The sequence below is a fragment of the Vicia villosa genome, linkage group LG3 (assembly GCF_029867415.1).
Source record: "Vicia villosa cultivar HV-30 ecotype Madison, WI linkage group LG3, Vvil1.0, whole genome shotgun sequence".
NCBI classification, from domain to species: domain Eukaryota; kingdom Viridiplantae; phylum Streptophyta; class Magnoliopsida; order Fabales; family Fabaceae; genus Vicia; species Vicia villosa.
Window position 1 is genome coordinate 157,034,549 of NC_081182.1, and position 15,370 is coordinate 157,049,918.

A 15,370-nucleotide genomic window follows, 5' to 3' on the forward strand; every position below is an offset into this window, starting at 1 on the left:
ACTTACTGTTTCAAATACAATTCAAATTTCTTCTGTATACAGTCAAGGAAAGTTTTCTAAATAAATAGAACCTTATAAACTTAGGGTATACCTCCTAAATGCTTGCTCAATCAAAAACAACAAAAGCTCTTACACATCACTGTTTTTTCAAAACAAACTTTCAAAAAGACAACACTTTGTATATATCCAAACAAGGATCATTACGGAGTTAAAAATCTTTTTCAAACCATCAAAATATCTTTCGAAAGATAAACACTTTGTATACATCCGCACAAGGATCATTACAAAGTTAATTCTTTAAAAAATATTTAAAACCACATACAAGCATTTCAAGCCAGACAAACGATTCAAACAAGTGAGCTAAGCAATTTAGAGCCCATGGATAACCATGGATACAAAGGGTGCTAACACCTTCCCTTTGTATAACCTACCCACGAACCCAAAATCTCTTTAAGGTCTTTTTCTGTTTCTTTTATAAACCTTTCCTTAATTGGATAAAATAAAAGTCGGTGGCGACTCTCTGATTTTCACAACTCAAAAATAAAAGAAGAGTCAGTTCGCATCCCACAAGAAAACCGAGGCGACAGATCTGGCGACTCTGCTGGGGATTTCAAAAACAAAATGTTTTAAAGGGGTTACCTTAGAGTTTAGATCACTTCCATGGTTTCAATTGCTTGTCTTGTTTGCTCTATTTTTCAAAGGTTTGTTTGGGTATTTACTTGTGTGAAAGATTCTAGCCCGAATCTCGAGATACCTTAAGTATGTGACAATAGACCAAGGAAACTGTACGGCATGTACCGATACGGTTGATCTGGTAGTCACCGTTAGTGCGACACTTTGGTCTGTACTGATATCCCTTGAAAACGATCAAGGAGTATGCTAGGCTTCCGAAATGTCATCAAGCACTAATTTGCCTTAGAACCTTTAGTTGAACTTGACTTGTGGCCTATTAAGTGACTGGCTTTGAAATTGATCGAAGTTGGTTATCCTCGAGGAATGTTTTGATCGACCGTCCGAGTGCCGTATTGAGATGTTGTCTCCAAGGATCATAGAACCCAAATACCATTTTAAGACAGGTTTAAACCAACTCAACTTCAATGGGGAGGGTATCACCTATGAACCTCGTGCAAGCCTTTAAACCTAAGGCTATTGTGTGATTTGTTTGTGTTTTCCACATGTTTGACATCATGACATCATAAACATCATGAACATATCATTTTTCACTAATCATTTCAAGGATCGAAGAGTTTACTTTTGTTCTGTTGTTGCAGGTAATGGCTCCCGCTACCAGAAATTATATTCGGATCAACATCTCAACAGTACCATCTGAGCTTAAGGAATTAATATCAGAATTTCCCAGAAATGCTCAATTCACCGAGAGGCAAGGTCACATACTCCATTTGGTTACCTCAAAATTCGAAGAAGACATGATACGGGTCCTATTCCAATTCTTTGATCCCGAACATCATTGTTTTACATTTCCTGATTACCAGCTAGTACCCACCTGGGAAGAATTCTCTGAACTGATTGGGTTGCCTGTTCGAGGTCAATTACCTTTCACTGGTTTAGAAAAGATTCCAAAGCCTGAAATCATTGCTGCTGCATTACATTTACGGAAGTCAGAAATCGAGTCTAATTGGGAAACAAAGAGTGGAGTCAAGGGTTTGCTTGCTAAGTTCTTGATATGAAAGGCTCGATCACTATTAAAAGATAGGAGTTACCAAGCTTTTAAAGAAGTTGCGGCTCTTTTGATTTATGGGTTGATTTTATTCCCTAATCCCGACCAATTCATAAGTGTGCACACTATCAACATTTTCTCAACCCGCAATCCGGTACCTACTCTGCTGGGAGACATTCTACATTCACTGCACACTCGTACCATGAAAAAGCGAGGAACTCTTATGTGTTGTATACCACTACTGGCTAGATGGTTTACATCACACCTTCCCAGATCGGTGTTGAGAAACGAGCAAAGGATGCAGTGGTCTCGCAGAATCATATCTTTATCTCATTCAAATATCCGGTGGAACAACTTCTTTCAAGAAGACATCACTCTCATTGACCATTGTGGGGAGTAACCTAATGTGCCGCTCCTTGGCATAAGGGAGGCATCACCTACAATCCCTCTTTAGCTTTGCGCCAATTTGGATATGCACGAAGAAATGGTCCTCAAGCCATGATCATCCATAACATTGTGTTCGACTACGATGATGATTCCCAAAGACATCGACAAAGGTTTATACATGTTTGGGGCAGTGTCTACAAAGTAGAAAGCCAGACTTTAGGACAATGGAATTCTATTCCCATAGAGCCTTACCTCAAATGGGTGAGTGCTCGTGCTCAGAAGTTCATCATGCCATATTCCGCTATCCTACCTGTGACCATTGAGCCAGAAGTCGAAGGGGAGGAACCTCGAGTTATTCTACATCCGGACATGCCAACTGACCTAGAAGAGCTGTAGAAATCTTGGGTTCAATTAAAAGAAGAAAGGGACACCTTCAAAGCACACTGTCAGGACTATGAGAGGAAAGTGTTAGAGCTCACCAGACAAGTCCATGAAGAAAAGCAGATCAACACGTTTCTGGGTGCAAAGAGAAAGCGTCTATGGGAGGCTTGAAGAATCCTTTATTTTCTTTTGCTTTATCTTGTAAGCCCGAAAGAGCAAAGAAAAAAGAGAGAAAAGAAAAGACAAACTCAAAAATATTTTCCCTTTATCTTATTGCAATTTAAATTCATAGATAAGTGTATAGGTTGTCAAATTCATGTAAATAGCGTAGTTTACATTTCTCGCACAATCGATGTAATAGCGTAGATTTACTTTCCGCATTTTACATTCCCACACTTTAATTCCTGTACATATAAAACTGTGTGTATGATAAGAATAAAACTGAAGCGCTAGATCACTAATCTCAAAGATAACATATCTGAAAACAAAACACAATCACACTTGCACCTCTTAGGGTAATCCCTCTGTTACTCTTTTCAAAAATCAAAACTTACTGTTTCAAATACAATTCAAATTTCTTCTGTATCCAGTCAAGGAAAGTTTTCTAAAGAAATAGAACCTTATAAACTTAGGGTATACCTCCTAAATGCTTGCTCAATCAAAAACAACAAAAGGTCTTACACATCACTGTTTTTTCAAAACAAACTTTCAAAAAGACAACACTTTGTATATATCCAAACAAGGATCATTACGAAGTTAAAAATCTTTTTCAAACCATCAAAATATCTTTCGAAAGATGAACACTTTGTATACATCCGCACAAGGATCATTACAAAGTTAATTATTTACAAAATATTTAAAACCACATACACGCATTTCAAGCAAGACAAACGATTCAAACAAGTGAGCTAAGCAATTAAGAGCCCTTGGATAACCATGGATACAAAGGGTGCTAACACCTTCCCTTTGTATAACCTACCCCCGAACCCAAAATCTCTTTAAGGTCTTTTTCTGTTTCTTTTATAAACCTTTCCTTAATTGGATAAAATAAAAGTCGGTGGCGACTCTCTGATTTTCACAACTCATAAAATAAAAGAAGAGTCAGTTCGCATCCCACAAGAAAACCGAGGCGACAGAACTGGCAACTCTGCTGGGGATTTCAAAAACAAAATGTTTTAAAGGGGTTACCTTAGAGTTTAGATCACTTCCATGTTTTCAATTGCTTGTCTTGTTTGCTCTATTTTTCAAAGGTTTGTTTGGGTATTTACTTGTGTGAAAGATTCTAGCCCGAATCTCGAGATACCTTAAGTATGTGACAATAGACTAAGGAAACTGTACGGCATGTACCGATACGGTTGATCTGGTAGTCACCGTTAGTGCGACACTTTGGTCTATACTGATATCCCTTGAAAACGATCAAGGAGTATGTTAGGCTTCCGAAATGTCATCAAGCACTAATTTGACTTGGAACCTTTAGTTGAACTTGACGTGTGGCCTATTAAGTGACTGGATTTGAAATTGATCGAAGTTGGTTATCCTCGAGGAATGTTTTGATCGGCCGTCCGAGTGCTGTATTGAGATGTTGTCTCCAAGGATCATAGAACCCGAATACCATTTTAAGACAGGTTTAAACCAACTCAACTTCACTGGGGAGGGTATCACCTATGAACCTCGTGTAAGCCTTTAAACCTAAGGCTATTGTGTGATTTGTTTGTGTTTTCCACATGTTTGACATCATGACATCATAAACATCATGAACATATCATTTTTCAATAATCATTTCAAGGATCGAAGAGTTTTCTTTTGTTCTGTTGTTGCAGGTAATGGCTCCCGCTACCAGAAATTATATCCAGATCAACATCTCAACAGTACCATCTGAGCTTAAGGAATTAATATCAGAATTTCCCAGAAATGCTCAATTCACCGAGAGGCATGGTCACATACTCCATTTGGTTACCTCAAAATTCGAAGAAGACATGATACGGGTCCTGTTCCAATTCTTTGATCCCGAACATCATTGTTTTACATTTCCTGATTATCAGCTAGTACCCACCTTGGAAGAATTCTCTGAACTGATTGGGTTGCCTGTTCGAGGTCAATTACCTTTCACTGGTTTAGAAAAGATTCCAAAGCCATAAATCATTGTTGCTGCATTACATTTACGGAAGTCAAAAATCGAGTCTAATTGGGAAACAAAGAGTGGAGTCAAGGGTTTGCTTGCTAAGTTCTTGATAGGAAAGGCTCGATCACTATTAAAAGATAGGAGTTATCAAGCTTTTGAAGAAGTTGCGGCTCTTTTGATTTATGGGTTGGTTTTATTCCCTAATCCCGACCAATTCATAAGTGTGCACGCTATCAACATTTTCTTAACCTGCAATCCGGTACCTACTCTGCTGGGAGACATTCTACATTCACTGCACACTCGTACCATGAAAAAGCGAGGAACTCTTATGTGTTGTGTACCACTACTGGCTAGATGGTTTACATCACACCTTCCCAGATCGGTGTTGAGAAACGAGCAAAGGATGCAGTGGTCTCGCAGAATCATATCTTTATCTCATTCAAATATCCGGTGGAACAACTTCTTTCAAGAAGACATCACTCTCATTGACCATTGTGGGGAGTAACCTAATGTGCCGCTCCTTGGCATAAGGGGAGGCATCACCTACAATCCCTCTTTAGCTTTGCGCCAATTTGGATATGCACGAAGAAATGGTCCTCAAGCCATGATCATCCATAACATTGTGTTCGACTACGATGATGATTCCCAAAGACATCGACAAAGGTTTATACATGTTTGGGGCAGTGTCTACAAAGTAGAAAGCCAGACTTTAGGACAATGGAATTCTATTCCCATAGAGCCTTACCTCAAATGGGTGAGTGCTCGTGCTCAGAAGTTCATCATGCCATATTCCGCTATCCTACCTGTGACCATTGAGCCAGAAGTCGAAGGGGAGGAACCTCGAGTTATTCTACATCCGGACATGCCAACTGACCTAGAAGAGCTGTAGAAATCTTGGGTTCAATTAAAAGAAGAAAGGGACACCTTCAAAGCACACTGTCAGGACTATGAGAGGAAAGTGTTAGAGCTCACCAGACAAGTCCATGAAGAAAAGCAGATCAACACGTTTCTGGGTGCAAAGAGAAAGCGTCTATGGGAGGCTTGAAGAATCCTTTATTTTCTTTTGCTTTATCTTGTAAGCCCGAAAGAGCAAAGAAAAAAGAGAGAAAAGAAAAGACAAACTCAAAAATATTTTCCCTTTATCTTATTGCAATTTAAATTCATAGATAAGTGTATAGGTTGTCAAATTCATGTAAATAGCGTAGTTTACATTTCTCGCACAATCGATGTAATAGCGTAGATTTACTTTCCGCATTTTACATTCCCACACTTTAATTCCTGTACATATAAAACTGCGTGTATGATAAGAATAAAACTGAAGCGCTAGATCACTAATCTCAAAGATAACATATCTGAAAACAAAACACAATCACACTTGCACCTCTTAGGGTAATCCCTCTGTTACTCTTTTCAAAAATCAAAACTTACTGTTTCAAATACAATTCAAATTTCTTCTGTATCCAGTCAAGGAAAGTTTTCTAAAGAAATAGAACCTTATAAACTTAGGGTATACCTCCTAAATGCTTGCTCAATCAAAAACAACAAAAGGTCTTACACATCACTGTTTTTTCAAAACAAACTTTCAAAAAGACAACACTTTGTATATATCCAAACAAGGATCATTACGAAGTTAAAAATCTTTTTCAAACCATCAAAATATCTTTCGAAAGATGAACACTTTGTATACATCCGCACAAGGATCATTACAAAGTTAATTCTTTACAAAATATTTAAAACCACATACACGCATTTCAAGCAAGACAAACGATTCAAACAAGTGAGCTAAGCAATTAAGAGCCCTTGGATAACCATGGATACAAAGGGTGCTAACACCTTCCCTTTGTATAACCTACCCCCGAACCCAAAATCTCTTTAAGGTCTTTTTCTGTTTCTTTTATAAACCTTTCCTTAATTGGATAAAATAAAAGTCGGTGGCGACTCTCTGATTTTCACAACTCAAAAATAAAAGAAGAGTCAGTTCGCATCCCACAAGAAAACCGAGGCGACAGAACTGGCAACTCTGCTGGGGATTTCAAAAACAAAATGTTTTAAAGGGGTTACCTTAGAGTTTAGATCACTTCCATGTTTTCAATTGCTTGTCTTGTTTGCTCTATTTTTCAAAGGTTTGTTTGGGTATTTACTTGTGTGAAAGATTCTAGCCCGAATCTCGAGATACCTTAAGTATGTGACAATAGACTAAGGAAACTGTACGGCATGTACCGATACGGTTGATCTGGTAGTCACCGTTAGTGCGACACTTTGGTCTATACTGATATCCCTTGAAAACGATCAAGGAGTATGTTAGGCTTCCGAAATGTCATCAAGCACTAATTTGACTTGGAACCTTTAGTTGAACTTGACGTGTGGCCTATTAAGTGACTGGATTTGAAATTGATCGAAGTTGGTTATCCTCGAGGAATGTTTTGATCGGCCGTCCGAGTGCTGTATTGAGATGTTGTCTCCAAGGATCATAGAACCCGAATACCATTTTAAGACAGGTTTAAACCAACTCAACTTCACTGGGGAGGGTATCACCTATGAACCTCGTGCAAGCCTTTAAACCTAAGGCTATTGTGTGATTTGTTTGTGTTTTCCACATGTTTGACATCATGACATCATAAACATCATGAACATATCATTTTTCAATAATCATTTCAAGGATCGAAGAGTTTACTTTTGTTCTGTTGTTGCAGGTAATGGCTCCCGCTACCAGAAATTATATCCAGATCAACATCTCAACAGTACCATCTGAGCTTAAGGAATTAATATCAGAATTTCCCAGAAATGCTCAATTCACCGAGAGGCATGGTCACATACTCCATTTGGTTACCTCAAAATTCGAAGAAGACATGATACGGGTCCTGTTCCAATTCTTTGATCCCGAACATCATTGTTTTACATTTCCTGATTATCAGCTAGTACCCACCTTGGAAGAATTCTCTGAACTGATTGGGTTGCCTGTTCGAGGTCAATTACCTTTCACTGGTTTAGAAAAGATTCCAAAGCCATGAAATCATTGTTGCTGCATTACATTTACGGAAGTCAAAAATCGAGTCTAATTGGGAAACAAAGAGTGGAGTCAAGGGTTTGCTTGCTAAGTTCTTGATAGGAAAGGCTCGATCACTATTAAAAGATAGGAGTTACCAAGCTTTTGAAGAAGTTGCGGCTCTTTTGATTTATGGGTTGGTTTTATTCCCTAATCCCGACCAATTCATAAGTGTGCACACTATCAACATTTTCTTAACCTGCAATCCGGTACCTACTCTGCTGGGAGACATTCTACATTCACTGCACACTCGTACCATGAAAAAGCGAGGAACTCTTATGTGTTGTGTACCACTACTGGCTAGATGGTTTACATCACACCTTCCCAGATCGGTGTTGAGAAACGAGCAAAGGATGCAGTGGTCTCGCAGAATCATATCTTTATCTCATTCAAATATCCGGTGGAACAACTTCTTTCAAGAAGACATCACTCTCATTGACCATTGTGGGGAGTAACCTAATGTGCCGCTCCTTGGCATAAGGGGAGGCATCACCTACAATCCCTCTTTAGCTTTGCGCCAATTTGGATATGCACGAAGAAATGGTCCTCAAGCCATGATCATCCATAACATTGTGTTCGACTACGATGATGATTCCCAAAGACATCGACAAAGGTTTATACATGTTTGGGGCAGTGTCTACAAAGTAGAAAGCCAGACTTTAGGACAATGGAATTCTATTCCCATAGAGCCTTACCTCAAATGGGTGAGTGCTCGTGCTCAGAAGTTCATCATGCCATATTCCGCTATCCTACCTGTGACCATTGAGCCAGAAGTCGAAGGGGAGGAACCTCGAGTTATTCTACATCCGGACATGCCAACTGACCTAGAAGAGCTGTAGAAATCTTGGGTTCAATTAAAAGAAGAAAGGGACACCTTCAAAGCACACTGTCAGGACTATGAGAGGAAAGTGTTAGAGCTCACCAGACAAGTCCATGAAGAAAAGCAGATCAACACGTTTCTGGGTGCAAAGAGAAAGCGTCTATGGGAGGCTTGAAGAATCCTTTATTTTCTTTTGCTTTATCTTGTAAGCCCGAAAGAGCAAAGAAAAAAGAGAGAAAAGAAAAGACAAACTCAAAAATATTTTCCCTTTATCTTATTGCAATTTAAATTCATAGATAAGTGTATAGGTTGTCAAATTCATGTAAATAGCGTAGTTTACATTTCTCGCACAATCGATGTAATAGCGTAGATTTACTTTCCGCATTTTACATTCCCACACTTTAATTCCTGTACATATAAAACTGCGTGTATGATAAGAATAAAACTGAAGCGCTAGATCACTAATCTCAAAGATAACATATCTGAAAACAAAACACAATCACACTTGCACCTCTTAGGGTAATCCCTCTGTTACTCTTTTCAAAAATCAAAACTTACTGTTTCAAATACAATTCAAATTTCTTCTGTATCCAGTCAAGGAAAGTTTTCTAAAGAAATAGAACCTTATAAACTTAGGGTATACCTCCTAAATGCTTGCTCAATCAAAAACAACAAAAGGTCTTACACGTCACTGTTTTTTCAAAACAAACTTTCAAAAAGACAACACTTTGTATATATCCAAACAAGGATCATTACGAAGTTAAAAATCTTTTTCAAACCATCAAAATATCTTTCGAAAGATAAACACTTTGTATACATCCGCACAAGGATCATTACAAAGTTAATTCTTTACAAAATATTTAAAACCACATACACGCATTTCAAGCAAGACAAACGATTCAAACAAGTGAGCTAAGCAATTAAGAGCCCTTGGATAACCATGGATACAAAGGGTGCTAACACCTTCCCTTTGTATAACCTACCCCCGAACCCAAAATCTCTTTAAGGTCTTTTTCTGTTTCTTTTATAAACCTTTCCTTAATTGGATAAAATAAAAGTCGGTGGCGACTCTCTGATTTTCACAACTCAAAAATAAAAGAAGAGTCAGTTCGCATCCCACAAGAAAACCGAGGCGACAGAACTGGCAACTCTGCTGGGGATTTCAAAAACAAAATGTTTTAAAGGGGTTACCTTAGAGTTTAGATCACTTCCATGTTTTCAATTGCTTGTCTTGTTTGCTCTATTTTTCAAAGGTTTGTTTGGGTATTTACTTGTGTGAAAGATTCTAGCCCGAATCTCGAGATACCTTAAGTATGTGACAATAGACTAAGGAAACTGTACGGCATGTACCGATACGGTTGATCTGGTAGTCACCGTTAGTGCGACACTTTGGTCTATACTGATATCCCTTGAAAACGATCAAGGAGTATGTTAGGCTTCCGAAATGTCATCAAGCACTAATTTGACTTGGAACCTTTAGTTGAACTTGACGTGTGGCCTATTAAGTGACTGGATTTGAAATTGATCGAAGTTGGTTATCCTCGAGGAATGTTTTGATCGGCCGTCCGAGTGCTGTATTGAGATGTTGTCTCCAAGGATCATAGAACCCGAATACCATTTTAAGACAGGTTTAAACCAACTCAACTTCACTGGGGAGGGTATCACCTATGAACCTCGTGCAAGCCTTTAAACCTAAGGCTATTGTGTGATTTGTTTGTGTTTTCCACATGTTTGACATCATGACATCATAAACATCATGAACATATCATTTTTCAATAATCATTTCAAGGATCGAAGAGTTTACTTTTGTTCTGTTGTTGCAGGTAATGGCTCCCGCTACCAGAAATTATATCCAGATCAACATCTCAACAGTACCATCTGAGCTTAAGGAATTAATATCAGAATTTCCCAGAAATGCTCAATTCACCGAGAGGCATGGTCACATACTCCATTTGGTTACCTCAAAATTCGAAGAAGACATGATACGGGTCCTGTTCCAATTCTTTGATCCCGAACATCATTGTTTTACATTTCCTGATTATCAGCTAGTACCCACCTTGGAAGAATTCTCTGAACTGATTGGGTTGCCTGTTCGAGGTCAATTACCTTTCACTGGTTTAGAAAAGATTCCAAAGCCATAAATCATTGTTGCTGCATTACATTTACGGAAGTCAAAAATCGAGTCTAATTGGGAAACAAAGAGTGGAGTCAAGGGTTTGCTTGCTAAGTTCTTGATAGGAAAGGCTCGATCACTATTAAAAGATAGGAGTTACCAAGCTTTTGAAGAAGTTGCGGCTCTTTTGATTTATGGGTTGGTTTTATTCCCTAATCCCGACCAATTCATAAGTGTGCACGCTATCAACATTTTCTTAACCTGCAATCCGGTACCTACTCTGCTGGGAGACATTCTACATTCACTGCACACTCGTACCATGAAAAAGCGAGGAACTCTTATGTGTTGTGTACCACTACTGGCTAGATGGTTTACATCACACCTTCCCAGATCGGTGTTGAGAAACGAGCAAAGGATGCAGTGGTCTCGCAGAATCATATCTTTATCTCATTCAAATATCCGGTGGAACAACTTCTTTCAAGAAGACATCACTCTCATTGACCATTGTGGGGAGTAACCTAATGTGCCGCTCCTTGGCATAAGGGGAGGCATCACCTACAATCCCTCTTTAGCTTTGCGCCAATTTGGATATGCACGAAGAAATGGTCCTCACGCCATGATCATCCATAACATTGTGTTCGACTACGATGATGATTCCCAAAGACATCGACAAAGGTTTATACATGTTTGGGGCAGTGTCTACAAAGTAGAAAGCCAGACTTTAGGACAATGGAATTCTATTCCCATGGAGCCTTACCTCAAATGGGTGAGTGCTCGTGCTCAGAAGTTCATCATGCCATATTCCGCTATCCTACCTGTGACCATTGAGCCAGAAGTCGAAGGGGAGGAACCTCGAGTTATTCTACATCCGGACATGCCAACTGACCTAGAAGAGCTGTAGAAATCTTGGGTTCAATTAAAAGAAGAAAGGGACACCTTCAAAGCACACTGTCAGGACTATGAGAGGAAAGTGTTAGAGCTCACCAGACAAGTCCATGAAGAAAAGCAGATCAACACGTTTCTGGGTGCAAAGAGAAAGCGTCTATGGGAGGCTTGAAGAATCCTTTATTTTCTTTTGCTTTATCTTGTAAGCCCGAAAGAGGCAAAGAAAAAAGAGAGAAAAGAAAAGACAAACTCAAAAATATTTTCCCTTTATCTTATTGCAATTTAAATTCATAGATAAGTGTATAGGTTGTCAAATTCATGTAAATAGCGTAGTTTACATTTCTCGCACAATCGATGTAATAGCGTAGATTTACTTTCCGCATTTTACATTCCCACACTTTAATTCCTGTACATATAAAACTGCGTGTATGAGAAGAATAAAACTGAAGCGCTAGATCACTAATCTCAAAGATAACATATCTGAAAACAAAACACAATCACACTTGCACCTCTTAGGGTAATCCCTCTGTTACTCTTTTCAAAAATCAAAACTTACTGTTTCAAATACAATTCAAATTTCTTCTGTATCCAGTCAAGGAAAGTTTTCTAAAGAAATAGAACCTTATAAACTTAGGGTATACCTCCTAAATGCTTGCTCAATCAAAAACAACAAAAGGTCTTACACGTCACTGTTTTTTCAAAACAAACTTTCAAAAAGACAACACTTTGTATATATCCAAACAAGGATCATTACGAAGTTAAAAATCTTTTTCAAACCATCAAAATATCTTTCGAAAGATAAACACTTTGTATACATCCGCACAAGGATCATTACAAAGTTAATTCTTTACAAAATATTTAAAACCACATACACGCATTTCAAGCAAGACAAACGATTCAAACAAGTGAGCTAAGCAATTAAGAGCCCTTGGATAACCATGGATACAAAGGGTGCTAACACCTTCCCTTTGTATAACCTACCCCCGAACCCAAAATCTCTTTAAGGTCTTTTTCTGTTTCTTTTATAAACCTTTCCTTAATTGGATAAAATAAAAGTCGGTGGCGACTCTCTGATTTTCACAACTCAAAAATAAAAGAAGAGTCAGTTCGCATCCCACAAGAAAACCGAGGCGACAGAACTGGCAACTCTGCTGGGGATTTCAAAAACAAAATGTTTTAAAGGGGTTACCTTAGAGTTTAGATCACTTCCATGTTTTCAATTGCTTGTCTTGTTTGCTCTATTTTTCAAAGGTTTGTTTGGGTATTTACTTGTGTGAAAGATTCTAGCCCGAATCTCGAGATACCTTAAGTATGTGACAATAGACTAAGGAAACTGTACGGCATGTACCGATACGGTTGATCTGGTAGTCACCGTTAGTGCGACACTTTGGTCTATACTGATATCCCTTGAAAACGATCAAGGAGTATGTTAGGCTTCCGAAATGTCATCAAGCACTAATTTGACTTGGAACCTTTAGTTGAACTTGACGTGTGGCCTATTAAGTGACTGGATTTGAAATTGATCGAAGTTGGTTATCCTCGAGGAATGTTTTGATCGGCCGTCCGAGTGCTGTATTGAGATGTTGTCTCCAAGGATCATAGAACCCGAATACCATTTTAAGACAGGTTTAAACCAACTCAACTTCACTGGGGAGGGTATCACCTATGAACCTCGTGCAAGCCTTTAAACCTAAGGCTATTGTGTGATTTGTTTGTGTTTTCCACATGTTTGACATCATGACATCATAAACATCATGAACATATCATTTTTCAATAATCATTTCAAGGATCGAAGAGTTTACTTTTGTTCTGTTGTTGCAGGTAATGGCTCCCGCTACCAGAAATTATATCCAGATCAACATCTCAACAGTACCATCTGAGCTTAAGGAATTAATATCAGAATTTCCCAGAAATGCTCAATTCACCGAGAGGCATGGTCACATACTCCATTTGGTTACCTCAAAATTCGAAGAAGACATGATACGGGTCCTGTTCCAATTCTTTGATCCCGAACATCATTGTTTTACATTTCCTGATTATCAGCTAGTACCCACCTTGGAAGAATTCTCTGAACTGATTGGGTTGCCTGTTCGAGGTCAATTACCTTTCACTGGTTTAGAAAAGATTCCAAAGCCATAAATCATTGTTGCTGCATTACATTTACGGAAGTCAAAAATCGAGTCTAATTGGGAAACAAAGAGTGGAGTCAAGGGTTTGCTTGCTAAGTTCTTGATAGGAAAGGCTCGATCACTATTAAAAGATAGGAGTTACCAAGCTTTTGAAGAAGTTGCGGCTCTTTTGATTTATGGGTTGGTTTTATTCCCTAATCCCGACCAATTCATAAGTGTGCACGCTATCAACATTTTCTTAACCTGCAATCCGGTACCTACTCTGCTGGGAGACATTCTACATTCACTGCACACTCGTACCATGAAAAAGCGAGGAACTCTTATGTGTTGTGTACCACTACTGGCTAGATGGTTTACATCACACCTTCCCAGATCGGTGTTGAGAAACGAGCAAAGGATGCAGTGGTCTCGCAGAATCATATCTTTATCTCATTCAAATATCCGGTGGAACAACTTCTTTCAAGAAGACATCACTCTCATTGACCATTGTGGGGAGTAACCTAATGTGCCGCTCCTTGGCATAAGGGGAGGCATCACCTACAATCCCTCTTTAGCTTTGCGCCAATTTGGATATGCACGAAGAAATGGTCCTCACGCCATGATCATCCATAACATTGTGTTCGACTACGATGATGATTCCCAAAGACATCGACAAAGGTTTATACATGTTTGGGGCAGTGTCTACAAAGTAGAAAGCCAGACTTTAGGACAATGGAATTCTATTCCCATGGAGCCTTACCTCAAATGGGTGAGTGCTCGTGCTCAGAAGTTCATCATGCCATATTCCGCTATCCTACCTGTGACCATTGAGCCAGAAGTCGAAGGGGAGGAACCTCGAGTTATTCTACATCCGGACATGCCAACTGACCTAGAAGAGCTGTAGAAATCTTGGGTTCAATTAAAAGAAGAAAGGGACACCTTCAAAGCACACTGTCAGGACTATGAGAGGAAAGTGTTAGAGCTCACCAGACAAGTCCATGAAGAAAAGCAGATCAACACGTTTCTGGGTGCAAAGAGAAAGCGTCTATGGGAGGCTTGAAGAATCCTTTATTTTCTTTTGCTTTATCTTGTAAGCCCGAAAGAGGCAAAGAAAAAAGAGAGAAAAGAAAAGACAAACTCAAAAATATTTTCCCTTTATCTTATTGCAATTTAAATTCATAGATAAGTGTATAGGTTGTCAAATTCATGTAAATAGCGTAGTTTACATTTCTCGCACAATCGATGTAATAGCGTAGATTTACTTTCCGCATTTTACATTCCCACACTTTAATTCCTGTACATATAAAACTGCGTGTATTAGAAGAATAAAACTGAAGCGCTAGATCACTAATCTCAAAGATAACATATCTGAAAACAAAACACAATCACACTTGCACCTCTTAGGGTAATCCCTCTGTTACTCTTTTCAAAAATCAAAACTTACTGTTTCAAATACAATTCAAATTTATTCTGTATCCAGTCAAGGAAAGTTTTCTAAAGAAATAGAACCTTATAAACTTAGGGTATACCTCCTAAATGCTTGCTCAATCAAAAACAACAAAAGGTCTTACACGTCACTGTTTTTTCAAAACAAACTTTCAAAAAGACAACACTTTGTATATATCCAAACAAGGATCATTACGAAGTTAAAAATCTTTTTCAAACCATCAAAATATCTTTCGAAAGATAAACACTTTGTATACATCCGCACAAGGATCATTACAAAGTTAATTCTTTACAAAATATTTAAAACCACATACACGCATTTCAAGCAAGACAAACGATTCAAACAAGTGAGCTAAGCAATTAAGAGCCCTTGGATAACCATGG